This window comes from Macaca fascicularis, chromosome 10, assembly GCF_037993035.2.
Source record: "Macaca fascicularis isolate 582-1 chromosome 10, T2T-MFA8v1.1".
In the NCBI taxonomy this organism is placed as follows: domain Eukaryota; kingdom Metazoa; phylum Chordata; class Mammalia; order Primates; family Cercopithecidae; genus Macaca; species Macaca fascicularis.
Window position 1 is genome coordinate 17,490,060 of NC_088384.1, and position 21,186 is coordinate 17,511,245.

General features: G+C 41.6%; 1 long non-coding RNA gene across 4 annotated transcripts in view; it reads right to left on the reverse strand.

Annotated features, from left to right (window-relative positions):
* LOC135965311 (uncharacterized) overlaps positions 1-21,186 on the reverse strand; it is a 199,017-nt gene that overhangs the window by 48,437 nt on the left and 129,394 nt on the right. For 2 of the 4 annotated variants that reach the window (XR_010578219.1, XR_010578218.1), the window contains exon 4: positions 9,633-9,828. The exons of the other annotated variants lie outside the window; for them this stretch is intronic. This is a non-coding gene — a long non-coding RNA (uncharacterized lncRNA). The remainder of the gene's footprint in view (positions 1-9,632; positions 9,829-21,186) is intronic. 4 annotated transcript variants of the gene reach the window in all.

Consider the following 21,186-nt stretch of genomic DNA (forward strand, 5'->3'; position numbering starts at 1 on the left):
CCTGCTGACCCTTTAATTCAGATTTCCAGCTTCCAGAATCATGAGACAATAAATTTCTGTTGTGTTAAGCCACACAATTGTGGTACTTTGCTATAGCAACCTTAGGAAACTAACACAATTACCTATCGTTATTATCGTGTGATTTAAATGCTCACTGAATACAAGAATAAATCCATGCACTTCTTATGGAAGGACACCCTCTTTCGGTTTCCAGTATTTTGGGGGAACCAATAATATAAAGAGAATTCAGAGAGTGAACCGGTTTGCAGAATCTCGGAAGATTTTATTGGAACCTTTCTTCTCATGACATCATGGAAACAAGGCCATGAATATCTCCAGCCTGATTCACTAGGTGAATTTTAACTGAGGCTTACGCAAGTCACAAAAAATTCTGCTCTTTCTCTGACACTTTAGAGTCCTCCTACAGTTTCACCCCCAACACCCATCACTGTAATAAGCTGTATCCCATGACAAGCAACAAGCACATCATACAGAGAGATAAGAAGAGCCAGCCAGGCAGTGCAGCCTCTGTCCCATTTCTGAAGTGCTTGTCATCAGAGGTCACATTCTACCTGGTTTACTCTCTGCATTTGGTTCTCTTTCCCAGGAGCTCTGAAAGAGTTCCACTTGGAATCATACTTCAGTCAAAATCTTTTCATCAAGTATGTGACCTAGAAACCTCCTTCTCATCTTAGGGCATTTTTCCATCATACTTCCTCCTTGTGGTCATACCAGCAGGAAGGTGTGTGTCTTCTTGGACTGATGCACACCCATCGTGCACACACTCGGCTGCTTGCCTTTGCATCTCCTCCTCCCTAACTGAACAGTAGTTGTGTTCAGGGACCCGCCCCTCCTCTACAAGACATGGGCAATGGGAAACCCAGCCCTCTGAGTTCAGAAATTGATCCTAATTGGTCTAAGTGTGGTCTCAGTTCCCTGGCCAGGGGTTGGTTCAGAAGTGGGCACTACCCAATTCAGGCATATAAAACAGGAGAGGAATTCTGCAGGTGGGCTAGTGAACAAAAAAAAAATTTCACTTCCAATCAAAGATGGGGAATACGGGCAGGGCGAGCATAAGAAGAGCATATGAATGAGCAAAGAGGGGGAGTAGTCTCATTTCTCTAGACACCACTGGATCTGGATATGACACCTCCAGCCTAAAGATGAAGACAAGCCTGGAGATGGCAGGGAGATTGAGAAGAAGCCTGCATCCTTGATGAAAATGCTGACCAGTAAATCAACCAATTTTAGAGTCTGATGTGTTTGGTGATATTTTCTACTATATGAGCTAATAAATCTTCTGTATTATTTAAGTCAGTTTGAATCAGGGTCTGTTACTAGCAAAATAAAAGCACATCAATACATAAAATATAATTTTAAAATAAAGCTACAATATAAAAAAATAAAGCTTGTTATCGCACCTTTTCCCTTACCAAGAACATCTTCCTATGTGTCAGTAGATAATTTTATACATTTAATTTTATAGGCACATAAAAATATCTTGAAAGTGTATCATAATTTACTTAACTTTTCACATATTTTGAGTAATTTGATTATTTCCATTTTTCACTATTATAACTAACACTGAGGTCAACAACTATAAACAATTCTATATGGTTCCCGAAGATAGATTAGAGAAATACAATTACTTATTTGAAAAAAATCATTTTTGAAGGTTCTTGATATTGCCAAATTGTTTTCTAGAAAAACTAAATCAATTTATACCCCTATTAGCAGGTTATGAGAGAACCTAGCTCACCACAACAGAAGTCATGGGCAATTTAAGATAAAACAATAGTATCCTCATCTTCATTGAAATGTCTCTATTACTAGTGATGCTATGTTTCTTTTTGTTTCACTGGCTACATATATTTTTCTTCAACGAATTGCCCATTCATGGTTCTACTAATTTTTAAATTCAGGTTTTCTTTATATTTCCTGGCAGAGTTGTAGGATTCTAGGACTGAGACTTGACTAATATATGCAATAAACTTTAAATTTATAATTTATTTTAATCATCAAAATAATTTAGTTTGGTAGGTTTGATTAAACTCATCTTACAGAAGAGAAGATGAGGCTCAGAGGTTAAGTAACCTTGTAGTAGCCATCTAAGTGTGTTTCAGGTTCCAGTACAGGAGCAAACACAAATACCAATTTGACATTTCACATTTGGAGTGACTTAGATATCCTCTAACCTCTGCTCTTTTTCCTGCACGCGAACCTTTATATCTGAAGTATCATCTGGTTCTCTATGCAAAAGAGATACTGACAATTCATTTTAGAAAAATATAAGGATGTAATTTTTCCTCTAGATAGGTTTCCTATTTATTTGATGACGTATATAACCTCAACTCCCTAAGGGTGCCCTATTTACCACCATCAGAATGCCCCCTGATGTGGCAACTGTAGCAGTAAATCCAGATGTTCCTAGTGTATGAAATCCAGCCAATAACTGACTGTACCACCTGCTCCTTGCTTGTTAGCAATTGCGGGGATAATTGCATCCCAAGCTTGAATTGTCAGACAATACAAACAGTAGTGGGACACTTTGAGCTCCCATTTTGGTAGAAATTATACAGATAATCCAAAGGAAGAAATCAGTGGGGTTTCTAAAGGTTGGGAACTGTAGAACAGAAGTTTTGAAACTTCATGTAAGAACCACCAGGGAAATTTTTTTAAACCTCAGTCTCAGACTGAACCCAGTACCAACCAAATTAGACTCTCCAGGGGTGGGATCCAGGCATCAGTATTTTCAAAAACTCCCCAGGTGATTCCAATGTGCAACCAAGTTTGAGCACTAGCGCTATAGAAACACATCTCTAATTTCCTACCTTGAAAAGAAACCCCTTATACTTGAGCTCCTGGAAGGCTCCAGGACAGAAGAAAGGAAGTGCTCTGGGAGAGCCTTGTAAGTTGTTAAGACCATGCTGGGGCTATATTCTCATGGCATGCCTCAGTTTGAGGACGTCTTTTCACTGAAGGTATCTCTGCACTGCCGAGTTCATTGCAGAATTATTCACAATAGCCAAGATATGAAAACAAACTGTCTACACAGAAATGAAGAAAGAAATTGTGGTGCATATATATATGTATGTGTGTGTGTGTGTGTGTGTGTGTGTCGGTACATATAACAAAATATTATTTGGCCCTTATAGAAGAAGGAAATTCTGCCGTTTGCAACAACATGGTATAGGGTAAATGCCCCTGATAGCAATAACTTAAGCATACCCTTAGCATACCCTGTATGGCAGATGCAGCTGAATGTGTGTTTTGAGCTAGGGAATCCAGAGGGGCCAACCGGGAGATTCATTCCTTGTCCTGAGCAACATGTAAGTCCCCATCCCACCCTGTAGAACATGGGGTGTACAGGGGATTGAGGCCCTAAGTTTTGAGTTAAGTGAAAGTGGCCAAGTAGAGGTTGTTAAGAGAAGGCTGTTGAGTGAAAACACTCTGTAAACTGCATGTTGTTGGCAAGTGGTTGCACGTTTCCCGCACAGCCCGCCACCACTGGGTCCTGCGGCTATCTTCTCCTGCCCACCACCAACGGCCTATGGAAAGTCAGCTGTGTTGTCCAGCCCACACGACCGGACTGTAGGAAAGTTGATATGTGGTCCTGTCTGCTGCCACTGGACTGTACATAAGGCAGATACGTTGTCCAGCCTGCCACCACTGGACCATAGATAAGGGGATTATGTTATCCAACCTGCTGCCCCTGAACCATAGGAAGGCAGATACATTGCCCAGCCCACTGCCACTGGACTGTAGGAAGGCTAATGTGTTGTCCAGTCTGTTGCCACTGGACTGTATGTAAGGCAGATATGTCGTCCAGCCTGCCATCACTGGACGATAGGTAAGGTGATTTTTATTGTCAAGCCCACTGCCACTGGACTGTAGGAAGGCAAATACGTTGTCCAGCCTGCCACCGCTGGACTCTCTCCTGCAGGAGGAGTAAGCTCCTGATGAAACCCCATGTCTAGTTTGCTATAATAGCTCTGGGTCTCTTCTTTGACCGCTTGAACCTGGCTCCTTCCCTGTGGAGGCTCACAGGAGTTTTGCACAACGCATGGATGAAACTGCAGATTATGCAAAGTGAAATAAGCCAGACACAAAGATAAATACTGCATGATCTCACTTTTATGTGGAATCTTTAAAAAAAAAAAAAAAAGTCAAACTCATAAAGTATTGAGTAGAATGGTGGTTACCAGGGTAGGGGATAATGAAAAGGGGAGAAGGAGAGATATTGGTCAAAGTGTAGAAATCTTCAGTTATGAGAGAAATAAGTTCTACAGATTTAATGTACAGCATGGAATCTATAGATAATACTTTTTTTTATACTTGAAATTGGCTAAAAGAGTAGATCTTAAGTGTTGTTACTGGCACAGAAACAAATAGTAACTACAAGAGTTGATGGATATGCTAATTTGCTTGATTGGGGTAATCATTTCACAATGTACACATATATCAAAACATCACTATGTGCTCCATAAATATGTGCAATTTTTATTTATCAATCTTACCTCAATAAAGCTGGAGGGAACTAAAAGAAAAATAAAGGCATATGCAGTTTTTTTTAACATGAAATATTTATAAATCGAGGTTTTTTTTAATACTTTACGTTCTAGGGTACATGTGCACAACGTGCAGGTTTGTTACATATGTATACATGTGCCATGTTGGTGTTCTGCACCCATTGACTCGTCATTTACATTAGGTGTATCTCTTAATGCTATCCCTCCCCTCTCCCCCAACCCCACAACAGGCCCCGGTGTGTGATGTTCCCCACCCTGTGTCCAAGTGATCTCATTGTTCAATTCCCACCCATGAGTGAGAACATGTGGTGTTTGGTTTTCTGTTCTTGCAATACAGACACATGAAAAAATGCTCATCATCACTAGCCATCAGAGAAATGCAAATCAAAACCACAATGAGATACCATCTCACACCAGTTAGAATGAAAATCATTAAAAAGTCAGGAAACAACAGGTGCTAGAGAGGATGTGGAGAAATAGGAACACTTTTATACTGTTGGTGGGACTGTAAACTAGTTCAACCATATGCAGTTTTTTAAACAAAGTAAGATACATCCTCTTTCTTAGGTGACAAATGTTGAGATTTTCCCATCAAGCCTTTGGGCAAACTTGTGCATTGAAAAAGTCAGCACATCATCTCAAGAGAAGGTTATGGGTCAAATGTCGAAGTAGGTTCTTGGCTTCTGACCAAGTCATAGTTAGGAGATGAGGCTTATTTTCTTTTTTTAGAAATCTGTCTTGGGAGCATGAAATGGAAACAAAGCCTGAAGGTGAGGAGGGCCCAGGGTCCCTCTCCATGAGCTTGAGGATGCTATGAGCACTCCCCAAACTCAGTGCTTGTGTCTAGGCCTTCTGAGGGATACAGTCTCGCCGGGGTTGAGTAAAACCATGGGAGAGTGTGCCTCCCTCCACCAAACCAACCAAAGAGAAAAGAGCAAACACAGAAGTAACTACCACCTGCCTCCAAACATGGTGAACTCCCATTCATTCTTGCCCCTCTTGGCTCCCATCTTCCTCCACAGTGGGCTTTCTCCTGCTACTAGGTACATGGAAGCCATTTATGCACAAATGTGCCCGACATTACTGTTGTCCCAGAAAAATCTTTCTCCCATGTGATCACAAATCAAACTATTACTTTATCTTCCAGTAAACTCTTTATCTATGGCCATGTGATTCCTACTCTCTTTTTCTTGTCACTGAATGCAGCTAGGCTCCAAAAGCTCTCTGGGGCAGAGCAGGTACCACAGTTCCCAATTTACACGTGGAAGAGTCCAGAGGCATGCATGCAGTCCCAAAGCTACTCAGTGGATGAGCTGAGACATATTGAGATACAGCTGTGGCCAGAAAACTAGACAGTAGCTCAAAGACATGCAGAAAGCAGATAGATGTTCAGAGATTCAAAGAAAGAGAAAGGCATGGAGATTCTGAGGGATGCAGAGACCGACACTGGAGAGAAAGATTAAGCGTAAAGACTAGAAGGGCCTTTATTCAGAGTAAAGAACCTGGAGGCAGGTCTGAGCATCAAAACCCACTGATAGCAAGCTGTTGGGTCATCTCCACCTCTCAGTTTCCCCCTGTGCAACTGCTGGGACTAGACCAAGGATGACAGATAAGTTTCATTTTGTGCGCCAACTCCAATCAGTCAGTAGTCACTTAAGCACTGTGTTGACAGGATCTGAGGCTACACCTGGGCTTATAGAGAAAGACTATAGTGATGGATTAGCAATGTCTGCCATTGATGTAGGCGAGGAGAATTACAACACACACGCCAGGTGCTCTCTGTCTCTGGAGTAGATTGCCTCTAAATTCAAATTTCAGCGCTAACATTCAATGATTCCATGCCACCATGACAAACATGCAAGATCTTTTCACTAGACCAAGTTTTTCTCTAAAATTGTGGCTATTACCTGTCATCGCTGGGTATGAGGAAAAAATATATGATACAAGGAATCTTTAAAGAGGGAACATTTGTGGTTTTTCTTCTTTTCTCCCGGAGCTTCTAGAAATATGAACATTTTAGAGAGCTGGAGGCTGTTTTTTGCATCCCTTGGAGAGATGGAAGAAGGAAGACAGCTGGAAAGATTTAGGACAGTTGTAAATTATTTAGGACCCTTTGCTTTACTTGTATTTTCCAAAAGAACACAGGCACCAAGCTTTCAGCTGCATGCACCCTGCTCACTCAATAAGAAATATGGAAGCTTAGGCTGTGAAAATGAAATAACCACAGCGTGAGCTCGGAAACATCTGAAAGCTGGAGTTTCATGATTTGTGTTTTACAGTACAGGTAATGTGTCCTCCAGGAGCTGAAATCTGTGAAGGAAGAGGGGTGGTTGGCGAGGAGTTCAGACTCATGGTGTTCAGAGGATGGTGGTCTTTGGAAACAGAATTCTCTAGCCTGGAGTTTGGTACAAGGTTGCCTCTAGGGCTCTCACTCTCCTACAGTTTATAGCAGAGGCAACTCCATAATGAGATGCTCTGGGCTGAAATATTTTGATTCTAAATATTTCAGAAATCTGCTCATTTCCTTCTGCCTCTTTCTGTTCTGGATGAGGTCCTCATCATTTTTCACCTAGATTCCTCATAAGGTCTCTTATCTCCTTTCTTTCTCTCTTCTCTGGCTTTCTGTCCTATCAGCATCACTGCAGTCAGAGTGATCTTTTCAAAATGTAAACCTGAGTGTTGCTCCTTCTTAAAACTTCTCAAGGACTCCTTCTACCTCCAGATAAAATCCAAGGTGCTGAAAACATCCTGAGAGATCTGAGCCCTACCCATGACTTTAGACCCCCACTTAATATGCTGCTAACACCAGCCCAGTTGAGCTTCCTACACACTGTGCTCTTTCCTGTCTTCATTCCTTTCCTCCTGTTGCTTCTCCTGAAATGGCTGATCCATGGCTCTCTGCCTAGCTAACTCTTTAGCTCTCCATTTTGCTGCCTTTTGCACACTTCTGCAGTTCCATATATACCTTATTTTGCCATAATCATGGATTTATCTCTCTACTCTTCCAGATAGGAGCTCCTTGGGGATGGCCACGTTCTAGTCATCTCTAATTTCTGCCGTATGATTATGTGCCAGGAATCCTCCAAATCTTTGTTGAATAAAATGAGTGGATAAATGAACGAATACAAAGAAAGTGCCTACGTCATACTAGGTTCTTATTCTTTAGCAAATTTACCCAGAGGAAGTTCTAGTGTATCTTTAAAGGATTAAAACAAAGTCAACTTGAAATTGAAAATGGGTTATACTGATAGCCTACCTATTCCTTCTCTAATCTTCCCATTTTGGGTTATTAGAAGATTTAAGATGTTAGCACTCATTAATAATTCTGATTTTAGTGGGAGAGAGACGAAAAAATCTGGAAGCAGTATAGTTTGATTCACCAATAGATGATAATTTTTAAATGCCTGCCTATCACATTTATTTATTATTATTTAAATTGCCTGCATATCTAAATTTATTTTAAGTTATGGGATCTCAGTCTCTGTCCAGATTTTTTCATTTTGTTATTCCTTGAATGTTGCTTAATTACTCTGTGTGTGGGGGGCAGATAAGAGAGAGATTCCCTTGTGTCCCTTTTTGCAAAGGAAATATTGATAATGCATTTTGTAAAAGAAATTATATGATTATACAAAGACAATAAATGGATTTATCCAGTTTCAAATGCTACTGGAAAAAAAAAATTGTTTCTGCATGATTCTTGACAGTTTCCTGTTCCAGAAGAAATTCCCACTTAATCTAATGAGGCTTTCTCTTCTTTACTGGGTCTCTATCACTCAGTTTCCAGCTGGGTGATACATTAGACAGGGTTTTCTAATTACCTGTTTTGCACCCTCCTTATCTGCAAGTGGCCGAGGAATGCTTGCCCAAGCCGGGTTGCTGATCTCCACTGACCAGTGACTTAAACCTCCAATCTGTTTGTTCTTTCTCTTACCATTAGGGAATAAAGCACCCACACCATCCATTGCAAAGAATATCACCAAATATAGGCTGCTTAAAGAATCAACATTTTGGAAGTGAAGAGGTAGGGTTTTGTTTTTGAACTTTCTCTTCTCAAAGCCTTTTTGGCACAAGATTTCTCAATCAGGTCATCCCAGGCCACCAGCAGCTCTTCATGCTCTACCATATAGAACCACTAGCTGACAGCTACTAACTGCTACTCTCTTGAACACATCAGCAGCTCATAGAAATTTTCAACAACTAGAATAAGTGCATAATTTATCATCCAAATTAGGGCACTTTTGGAAGTTGAAGTTGGCACTATTACAATTACAGCAGGAAACCAAGTATAAAGGAGGACTGTCCCAATCGATAACCCTATCAATAACTGACCTAAGCAATTTTATATTCCTCTTGTTAACCCCTGTTCATGTTGCTCAAGTCCAGTTGGTAGGCTTTGTGGTCACATCCCATGAAACATGACCCAGTTCTTGCTATGACTCTCACTATTTGCTTCTACAGCATCCCAGATCCTCTAATCACGGAGGTCTCCTTCATCACACATTCAGTGTTTTGTGCTCTCCCCTAGACTAAATGTTAGATGATGGCAGAAAGTGGGTCTTTCTTATGTCCCTAGAACTTAGCACAGTTCCTAGAATACAGTAGGCCTTTAATAAATACTTGTTTTGCTCTTGAACAGAAAGTACCTACCCTGTAACATGGCTTACCCTTGGCTCAATGAACACCTCTAGATCGTGGTGATAAAGAGCATGACAATGTACCCGTTCATTCATTCATTTATTTTTCCAATCATTTAAATAAAGATTTATTGAGCACCTATTATACACCAGTCACTACATCTTCATGTGTGTGTAAACTGAAGGGTATTTGGTGTCTGTAACCTTGTTTTACATTCTCTTCTAAAGTGAATCAGCTGATATCCTGTGTATCTTCTGCCTTTCCACGTCTACCCTTTGCTGTTTTTGCTGCCCAAAACACTATGCCTATTTTCTAGTTATAAAGGTTATGTATATATTTTAACTGGGTCAGCGGATTTTGATCCTGATACACCACAATGGGATAATATGATAGACTAAACCTAGACAGTCACAATTAATACCTAAACAGACTTAATTTAATTTCCCTTCTCCAATAAACCCAATTTACCTCAGTAGAGGTATGACACGTTTGATTAGACACAGCGATGCTGAGAGCAGCCAGCCTTACAGAGAAAGGGTTGTGTGCGCAGAGCGATAAGAGATCAAAGCTGAGTAGATTCCTCGGCTGTGTGCTTCATTGTAATTCTGCAGAACCTCCAGTTCAGTTGTCCCTTGGTTGCTCTTTAATTGGAGAGATAATTACGCTGGGAGGGGGTGGGGAAGAGGAGCCAGGGTCAATCCTTTCTTAGCATTGGAATTACAGAGAGAGAACAGACTAGTTCAAGGAAATAATCTTCCTAATTCTTGAATGCTAAACTCCAAGTCAGAGTGGTCAGAATTCAGTTCCCATGGAGTCCTGCTGTGGAGAAAAGGACGGTGCTTCAAAGAGCCATTTTTCTCAAGAGCGTTTAGACACCGAGCATTGCTAATGCAATTTCAATTTGTAATTGTACTATGCAAATTATTTTTTTAATTGAACAAGTGTTGATTAGGTACCTATTTAATACATGGGGCACAGAGGGTTTGACCACAGTTTGGACCTACTCTGGATGTTGAGAGAAGAAAAATTAAAAAGACACACCAGTTGTTTGACTCGTTCTCAAAAATTTAGGAGGATGGGAGGGTCGCAGCTGGATTTCATCTCTCCAGTCATCATTGGTGAATTTCTTCCAAAAACCTTTCGATATTTGAGAACTCATTCTCTGTGAGGGTATTTTAATCCACCTACCTCTCATTCCTTTAGTATTTATCCCATGACATGATCAAGACAGCTGACTCTGCATTTTAATTTCTTGTTCTGCCCTGAGCTATGCAAACTTAGGCAAACTACTGAACCTCTCTGAGCCTCAGTTACCTGCTCCGGAGGAATGAGGATAATGACCCGCCAAAAGCAGATCAAACGACACAAGTAACAAAAAGTACTACTTCCTATGTACTTAATAGAACATAAAGTCTTTCTTTTCCAGGCGTTGCTACATTGGTAACTGCCAGGCCCTCACGTACTGCCCATGGAAATATTTCAGACAATTTCCAAATTAAGCAAGGAAGCGTCACCATCAGGGGTCTGAAAATGATAGCAGGAAAAAGAAAGAAAGAAAGAAAGAAAACACCTCTTAATTGTGACTTTGTTAAACAGAACTGAATTTTAATTACGCAACATGACGGGAGACACCATGCATTTCCGAGCAATTATGGAGTACCACAGGGGGTGCTGTAAAATCCCAGCCTGAAGACTGCGTGGCTTTAGAAGTTTACCAATTCCCACTGAAACACAGAGCCTGGGATGTCTTGTTGCCAACAGGGAGTGTTATTTGTCAACGAAAATAAGAGAGAACCCTGGCGGCAAGACCAAGAGGGTCATCAGAGGGAAAAGTTGGATTCTTTTCTCTGAACAGAATGATCCAGAGCTTTTTCCATCTGGTGCTGAGAAAAAGCTCCTGATCCTGATGGATGGGTTTTAATATCTTGTCTGCAGTCAGCTTCACTCATGTCAGCACCAAGACCAGCAGCAAAAACAGAGCAGGACGCATGCAAGCAGGGACGGAACAGCTGGAAAGCTAAGGCTGTCAGTGGCATAGTCAGTTTGCTAGCCTATTCCAAAAGCGACTCCTCCCGCACTCTGTTTCTTGCTACACCTACTTCTAACTGCCTGTTTGCTTGAAAATTCCAAAGCCTGTCCTGGCACAGTGGCTCATGCCTATAATCCCAGCACTTTGGGAGGCTGAGGTGGGCGGATCACCGGAGGTCAGGTGTTCAAGACCAGCCTGGCCAACATGGTGAAACCCTGTCTCTACTAAAAATACAGAAAATTAGCTGGGTGTGGTGGCAGGTGCCTGTAATCCCAGCTACTTGCGAGGTTGAGGCAGGAGAATCACTTGAACCTGGCAGGCAGAGGTTGCAGTGAGCTGAGATCGCGCCGTTGCACTCCAGCCTGGGCAACAAAAGCAAAAGTCCATTTCAAAAATAAATAAATAAATAAAAGAAAGGAAAATTCCAAAGACCAATCTTTTTTTTTTTTTTTTTTTTTTTTTTTTTTTTTTTTTTTTGAGACGGAGTCTCGCTCTGTCGCAATCTTAAAATGATCCAGGCACGAAGCAGAGATGGCAGTTAATTCATAACCCAACCCCTGCCAAGGTGATATCAACCAAGCCTCTGAATGGTCCATTACTCAAGGGAGACATCAGGCTGAGCATGATGGCTCACGCCTGTAATCCCAGCATTTTGGGAGGCTGAGGTGGATGAATCACTTTAGGTCAGGAGTTTGATACCAGCCTGGCCAACATGGAGAAACCCTGTCTCTACTAAAAATGCAAAAATAAGCCAGGCATGATGGCACGCGCCTGTAATCCCAGCTACTCAGGAGGCTGAGGCAGGAGAATCACTTGAACCTGGGAAGCAGAGGTTGCAGTGAGCTGAGATTACGCCACTGCACTCCAGCCAGGGCGACAGAGCAAGACTCCGTTTAAAAAAAAAAAAAAAAGCCCTCAGAAAATGACAAGCAGACAAGCAAACCTACGCCCCATGCCACTCCTGCTGAGAGTTTTCATGCCACCTTTCTCCTTAACACCTCTATAGCCAGCCTGAGAATTTGAGACTTGAGTCTGGCCATCTCCCAGCCTGCTAACACTTGAATAGTCCAAACTGCTTTCCTTTCACCAAACCCCGTTTCCTGTGTGTCTGGCTGTTCGAGTAGAGAGCACCCAATCTGAGTTCAGTTACAAGGCTGTCTGGGAGCCTAGGAGAGTGAATCAGTAGAGGATATGGATGGAGCAGATGAACGGGCAAACCCAGAACGAGTCCAGAATCTGGCAATGGAGGCAAAGTTAGGGACCAGGCATAAGTTTGCGAGTGGGAATGCAGGTGGTATTTCACTGTCCATTCATCTCCTCAGAGTGATGCCTGCCTATGTGCCACACACTGTGCCAAGTTCTTTATATAAATACAATGAAGTGAGGTTCGTTATACCCATTTAACAGAAATAGAAACTGAGGCTCAGAGAGAGGAAGTATATCAATTTGTGAATTTCTCCAAAGTTATACAGCTAGTAACTGAGGAGTAAGGATTTCCACCCAAGCGTTTGATTCAAAACCCTCAACCATGATAATTGTTATTATGAAATATAATCCATGCCTTCAGCGAAATTCAAAATTCAGAGGAGACTGTTTCAAAAGGAAGGCAAGCTGAGGTCAGAGTGTACACAAAGAGTGAGGATGAAGTTGCCACTTTGACCAGGATCCAAAAAGTATGGCTAAATTTTTAAAGGTTGGTTAAATAGCCTATGTAAGGCTAAAGATGGCATTCTGGACCATTCAGATGGTGCAGAATGCTTGAGTGTTGTCTGAATAGGAGGAGTTAGGATCAGGCAAGGAGATCAACCAGCCAGGAGAAGTTTCACATTGTGTCTACTCTTTGCCTCACCCTGGGAGTGCTGTATTCTCCCTGATGAGAAGGAGCCTATCCTCGGGGTTTTTTGTTTTGTTTTGTTTTGTTTTGAGATGGAGTCTCGCTCCATCACCCAGGCTGGAGTGCAGTGGCACAATCTCGGCTCACTGCAAACTCCGCCTTCTGGGTTCACGCCGTTCTCCTGCCTTAACCTCCCTAGTAGCTGCGACTACAGGCGCCCACCACCACGCCTGGCTCATTTTTTGTATTTTCAGTAGAGATGGGGTTTCACTGTGTTAGCCAGGATGGTCTCGATCTCTTGACCTTGTGATCCACCCACCTTGGCCTCCCAAAGTGCTGGGATTACAGGCATGAGCCGCCATGCCCGGTCCCAATGTTCTTTAAAGGTTTAATCTGCATGCCCTTTGGAGAAGACAGGTGTTCTCCAGTTGCATGAGGCATTCCCTCTCCCTATCATCGTGTATCTCATCACTTTAAGTATTCATTTTCCATCTTGGTTCCTGGAAACATCTAAGTTAGTAAGTCCAGTTTAAGGTACCCCCACCTCCATGAAGATGCCCATGATCACCCACCCAGAACCTGGCTGGCCTCTGCGCACCCCCAGAACCGTGCTGGCCTCTGCGTGCCCCCAGCACTTAGTACCTCATTCTGTCATAGGGTTCATCCCACGGCCCTCAAGCTTGTATGTTTGTCTCCCATATTAGACTGTGAAGGTGCAGGACAAGCTCCTAACCTAGTATATGTCTCCAGAACTCAGCATAATTTGTGGAACACAGAAGTGGCTCACTAAACGTCTGGTCCATGGATGAGTATCTGGGCCTTGGAGAATTTCCCTGCTCAAGTGCAAAATTGTGAGACCCAGAGACAGGAGATGGCAACTCATTGGCTATTCTCATAGAAATCTATGTAGCCAGTGCTATTTTCAGCCCAAGACTAAGAATTTGGACCTCACACAATTGCCCTCTTGCTGTAAATATGCCACTGATTACAGCAGAGAGCCCATCATTTAGCACAGGCGCTCATGGCTGGAGCCATTGACAATGGCGGACAAGCTGGTGGGAGCCAACCTGGAACTTTCTCTATTCCCAGCTTCTTCTCGCAGACTGTGTATGAGTCCACTAGAGGGGCCAGAATAAAACACCGCAGACTGGGTGGCTAAAGCAACAAAAATTTAGTTTCTAACAAATCTGGAAGTCACACATTTGAGCCCCAGGTATTAGCAAGTTTGATTTCTTTGGAGGCCCCTCTGAAAGGTTTTTGTGTTTTCCCTTCCCAAGGCTACCTTCTTTGAGACATCAGTTATGTTGTACTAGGGCTCAATTTAAAGGCCTCACTTTAACATAATTATCTCTTCAAAGAACTTATCTTCAAGCATAGTCACATTCCGAGGTACTGGAAATTAGGACCTGAACATATGAATTTTAAGGGTACAAAACTGAGCCCCTAACAGAATGGGTATTGTTGCTGGCATTCAGCTTGCTTAAGCCCAGGAGGAAGATCCAGTTATATCACTTGTGTGCACACACATGCCATTCCACGGCCATCAGAAGATCATCTAAATTAGATTAATATAGAAGCTGTATATAGATTAAGTCATCTATATTAGATTAATATAGAAACTATATATAGATTAAATCACCTAAATTAGATTAGTATAGAAAGTGTGGGCCAGGCATGATGGCCCACACCTGTAATCCCAGCACTTTGGGAGGCCGAGTCGGGCAGATCACTTGAGGTCAGGAGTTCTAGACCAGCCTGGAAAATATGGTGAAATCCCATCTCCACGAAAAATACAAAAATTAGTTGGGCGTGGCAGCACATGCCTGTAATCCCAGCTATGCGGGAGACTGAGGCAAGAGAATTGCCTGAGCCCAGGAGGCAGAGGTTATAGTGACCCGAGACTGCGCCACTGCACTTCAGCCTGAGTGACAGAGGAGACTCTGTGTCAAAAAAAAAAAAAAGGAAGGAGAGAGAGAGAAAGAGAGAAAGAGAGAGAGAGAGAGAGAGAGAAAGAAAGAAAGAAAGAAAGAAAGAAAGAAAGAAAGAAAGAAAGAAAGAAAGAAAGAAAGAGAAAGAAAGAAAGAAAGAAAGGAGGGAGGGAGGGAGGGAGGGAGGGAGGGAGGGAGGGAGGGAGGAAGGAAGGAAAGAAAGAAAGAAAGAAAGAAAGAAAGAAAGAAAGAAAGAAAGAAAGAAAGAAAGAAAGAAAGACAGACAAAGAAAGAAAGAAAGAAAGAGAAAGAAAGAAAGAAAGAAAGAAAGAAAGAAAGAAAGAAAGAAAGAAAGAAAGAAAGAAAGAAAGAAAGAAAGAAAGAAAAGAAAAGAAAAAAGGAAAGAAAGAGGAAGTTACACACGGTAGTAAGTGATACAGGTAGGAAGATGTAGTGAAAAGTAATCTTGGGCCAGGAGCAGTGGCTCACACCTATAATCCCAGCACTTTGGGAGGCCGAGGTGGATCGTCTGAGGTCAGGAGTTCAAGACCAGCCTGACCAACATGGAGAAACTCCATCTCTACTAAAAATACAAAAATTAGCTGGGCATGGTGGTGCATTCCTATAATCCTAGCTACTCAGGAGGCTGAAGTAGGAGAATCACTTGAACCCGGGAGGTGGAGGTTGCGGTGAACCGAGATCGTGCCATTGCACTCTAGCCTGGGCAACAGAGTAAGACTCCATCTCAAAAAAAAAAAAAAAAAAAGAAAAACTAAAAAAAAAAAAATGTAACCTTGGATGACTAACCAGAACACTTGAGATTTAGCCTGTATGGGATATGTAGTAGGATGGTGAGGGAGAGCCACCAAAGACATAAAGTCCAATTCAAAATAGCAGAAAAAGGGATCTTGTTGACCCGTGTCACAGAAAAGAAAAACAGGGGTTAATTGAGCTTCAGATATGCCCGGATCCAAGTTCTTGGGTGGCATCATTAGAAATGTTTCTTTTCATCTGTTGGCTCTGCTTTTCTTGGTGTTGACTTCATTCTCAGATGGGTTCTCTTCCATCAATTGCCCCTAGAAACCCCAGGCTTAAATATCCCTGAGTTCAATCCAGCCAAGAAGAGAACACCTTCCTCCTCATAGCCCCAGAAGTCGTGAGATTACCTCTGATGCATATTTTGGGTTACACAGTTACACTTGGAGCTGGAGGTTAAGTCCACTCACCTTGAACTTCATGGATAACCTCTAGGCTTTGTCATTGGTTTTCTTTGTTCTGTCTACAATTCTTCCTTAGATGATTTCATCTAGTCCCACAGCTTTAAATAGCATTGACATCTGGAAGACTCTCAATATATACCCGTAGCTCTGACCTGTCTCCTGAACTCCAGACTTGTGTATGGAACTGTCTCCTATACAAATTGGTGCTTACATGTCTATTATTCATCTCAAGTTTTAATTTTTTAAATGAAAGATTTGGTTTGCAGCCCGTCTCTTCTCTGAGCCTTCGCCACTTCATTACATGGCACCACCATCCACCCAGTTGTTCAACGCAAAATCTGAGAGATCACCTTGATGTTTTCCTACCTCTACATGCCAAGTGCAATCCACCAGCAAGTTCTTTTAGCTCCTCCTTCAAAATGCCTCTTACATCTCACTTTGCAGTATCCTCCCAACTGAACTCCTGGCAAAAAAAAAAAAAAAAAAAAAAAAAAACTCCTCTTTGACTTCCTATACTTTTTTCTCCATATAGTAGCTTGAGTAATCTTTAAAAAATATAAATCTCCCTCCTACCCAAAACCCTCCAATGGCATACATGCCATTCAGAATAAGATCCAAATTCCAGCTGGGCACAGTGGCTTATGCCTATAATCCCAGCAATTTGGGAGGCTGAGGTGGATGGATCACTTGAGGTCAGGAGTTCAATACCAGCCCAGCCAACACAGTGAAACCCAGTCTCTACTAAAAATACTAAAAATTAGCCAGGTGTGGTAGTGCACGCCTGTAATCCTAGCTACTTGGGAGGCTGAGGCATGAGAATTGCTTGAACCTGGGAGGCAGATGTTTCAGTGAGTCGAGATTGAGATCAAACCGCCGCACTCCAGCCTGGGCAGCACAGGTAGACTCTGTCCCAAGAGGTAAATAAATAAATAAATAAGATCTAAATTCCTTTCTGAGACCCACAAGGTCCTACATGATCCAGATCCCACTTTTATCTCTCTGCTTTCATCTTATTCCACTCACTGTTCCTCATTCTTGTTCAGCCACACTGATCATCTTGCAATTTCTTGAAAATGCCAAGCTTGCTGCCACTACAGGGATTCACATTTGCTTTGCTCATCCCTGGAACTATCCCTTACTTTATTCAGTTTTCCAAATCAGTGAATTTCCTCAGTGTAAATTCCCCGACACATATTCCTTTTCTCCAGTCTTCTCCAGTCAAATTCCACATTTTACCCACTTTAATGTTCTTGATAACATTGGTCATTTCCATAAATTATATATTTGTTTATTTCCTGTCTTCCCCACCATCACGTAGGCTCCATGGGGGCAGGGATCTTGTCTGTCTGGCTCATACTGTATCCCTAATACTGACGATAGTACCAAGCATATCATAGGGCCTCAGCAAACGTTTGTTGAAGGAAAGACTGAGGATGGGTAGTTATCTTTTGAAAAAAAAAAATTATGGTAATTGTATTGGAAGAAGGAGAAATGAATGTTAGGCAGATACTGGCCACACTATATCCCTACATAAAAATATCTAATAATCAGGTCAATCCATTTCCTGAGAATTCCCCATAACTAAGAGGTACCATATATAATAACACACATAAAAGTTCAGATTTTTCCTCACTGATCCAAAACACTAGGTTTATTCAATAACTTAAGTTCAGGAAAAACGATTGAGGTTGATTGAGGCTAAGGCTTGGGGTTATACAGACTCTTGGCTAAGAATTTCAAAAGTGAACTAGGAGTTTGTGAAGAAGAAAATGGGAGACACCGGGGTGAAGCTGCCTGCACCACCCTCCATCGTGCATTTCGTGTTAGCATCAGAACATCTTGATTGAACATTTTGATTTTTTCTTTTCTACACAAGCAGAATGATAGGATGGGTATTTAAGACAGTAAAGAGTCTATCATTCTGAATGGGGCTGATTTGATTTCATATATAAAAGTTGAACTACTTAGAATACATGAACTAGATCATTCTCTTCCTATAAATACAACAGAGCAGCCTAACCTATTTTCAGATTATGTGACACCCTTTTTTTCCTCCTGAAGCTTGCATTGAGTCCGACTTTAAGAACAGGTGATCAACAGTGTGGCCTCATTTGCAATGATGAAAGGCATTTTTTTTTTTTTTGCCTGTTTTCCTTACTCCCTTTCAATCAATTGCCTTGAAATTTTAGAGATAGTTTCATTGATTTCCCAGATCTCTCCATCCACCCTTCTATCAATACTGAGTTCAAAGTTACTGGAAGTACTATTTGTCTTATTGATGTAATTCCTCCTACTTTTACTGGAGTAGTTTCAATCAATTTTCTTAATAATACTACTGGAATCTTTCCACACCCTTCCCCTCCCTCGATTCCCAACTACACTTCAACTTTAACTCCCCTTAAAATCATTCACTCTTTCTCAGAACATTCTGAAAACCTGCACTCTCAAGAATGAACTGTCTCTTGATTATCTCTGAGCTGAGAGTATCCAATGTTCAATGAGTATTTTTTTTTTAACTGCATGGTGTATTTAAGAAGGTACGAGCTTAAGGAGTCTTTATTTCCAGTGTTTACACGTTCTTTTCATTGCATTGGTCCTAAAGTCCAATCTCACTTTATTTATCTTTCCAGTATGAGCAACTATTATTTTTATATATTTTAAATCCCTTTCTCTATTATAAGCTTTTTGACAGTGGATATGGTGTTTTAGCCACCTTTGAATCTCCCACAGCACTTATCCAAGAGCCTGGTACGTAGAAGGCACGTGATGATTGTTTGGAGAATGCATTAGAACGTGAATTAAGGCTTCCATGGAGGCACATGTGTTATTCTCCTACAGATTTTCTAGGATTATTCAAGTGAACTAACTCCACTGGACTAGGCTTCTAAAGAGACTGGGTTTTCTTCATCTCTGTATCCCCAGGGATGAACCAACATAGCTCATGACCAGAATACCAAGGGTTTGTTAAATGAGAGCACAATAACAATACTTGTTTCGGTGAACAATTTTTAACTTTTTTTTTTTTTTAATTGAGATAGAGTCTGGCTCTGTCGCCCAGGCTGGAGTGCAGTGGCGCGATCTTGGCTCACTGCAAGCTCCACCTCCTGGGTTCATGCCATTCTCCTGCCTCAGCCTCCCGAATTTTTAACTTTTATTTTTAGTTCAGGGATACAAGTGCAGGTTCATTATGTAGGTAAACTTACATCATGGGGGTTTGTTGTACAGATTATTTCATCACCCAACTGTTAAACCTAGTACCCATTAGTTATTTTTCCCAATCCTTTCCCTCTTCCCAGCCTTTGCCCCAGTGTGTGTTGTTCCTTTCTATGTGGGACGTTAGACTCTGCTGGGAAGGTAAGCTTGATGAACAGCACTATAGCAGATTGCATGGCATTCCTCTTCCCAGCAAAATAAGTCCAAGTCCAAATCCACAGAACCTTTCAATGTTACTTTATTTCAAAAAAAGGGTCTTTGCAGATGTAATTACATTAAAGATTTTGCAATGAAATCATCCTGGATTATCCAGCAGGTCCTAAATCCAATGACAGTATCCTTAAAAGAGATAGCAGAAAAGATGGAGAGAAGAGGAGAAGGTGCTCTGAAGGTGGAGGCAGAGATTAGAGTGATGTGGCCACTAGCAAAGGAATGCTGGAAGCCATGGGAAACAGAAGAGAGAAGGATGGGTTCCCTGCCTGGAAACTCCAAAAGAAGCCCAGCACTTCTAGCCTCTGGAACTGTAAGTGAACACATTTCTGTTGCTGTAAGTTTCCAGTATGTGGCAATTTGTTTCACCAGCCTCAGGAAACTGATACAGGCATGTATAATGAGTTTTTTCATTGCACTGAATGTTCTCACCTTTTAATAGTGTCATTTTTACAGATGAGGAAAGGGAACTGTATTAGTCCCATAGCTATTCAGCAACAGACCTAAGTTTCAAAACAAGTTCAGCAGGTCTTCCTTTGCTCCGACCCCAGCTGAGGCTCAGGGCTACGGACTCAAATTAAGAACAAACCTAGGTGCCCATCAACCAACGAGTGGATAAAGAAAATGTGGTATATATACGCCATGGAATACTACTCAGCCATAAAAAGGAACAAAATAATGTCTTTTACAGCTACTTGGATGGAGTCAGAGGCCATTATTCTAAGTGAAGTAACTCAGGAATGGAAAACCAAATACTGTATGTTCTCATTTATAAGTGGGAGCTGAGCTACAAGGATGAAAGGCATAAGAATGATATCGTGGATTTTGGGACTCAAGGGGGAAGAATTAGAGTGGGGTGAGGGATAAAAGACTACATGTTGGGTACAGTGTGCACTGCTCGGGTGATGGGTGCATGAAAATCTCAGAAACTAACACTAAATAATTTATTCATGTAACCAAAAAACACCTGCACCCCAAAAACTATTGAAACAAAAATAAAGCATTTTTTTAAAGACACAAGATCTATCTTTGATGAGCTTTCAAAGAATGCACTGTCTTAGGCCAAAATGTCAATGATTTCATCCTCACCTCACTTTCCAACCTAGATATCCTGCATATTAGCAACCATCTAGCTTGTCTGTTAAGGATCCTAGATCCACAGAAGGAAAGAAAGAAGGAGAAAGCCACACTGCAAGACAGGGGTAATAAGGAAGTGGTTCTGAGACCCTGGACACTGGCTTACCTGCTTTGCAGATGGATGAGGCATCAACACACACCATCTCCAACAACTGGTCAAAGCTCTCCACAAGAAGATAAGATAAAGACAAAGAGCCCAGTTATGCAGAAAGGAAACATTTTATTATTTATTTATTTATTTATTTATTTATTTATTTATTTATTGAGACAGGGTCTCATTCTGTTGCCCAGACTGGAGAACAGTGGCATGATCTTGGCTCACTGCAACCTCTACCTCCCAGCTTCAAGCTATTCTCCTGACTCAGCCTCCTGAGTAGCTGGGATGACAGGCATATACCACCATGCTCGGCTAATTTTTGTATTTTTAGCAGAGAAGGGGTTTCACCGTGTT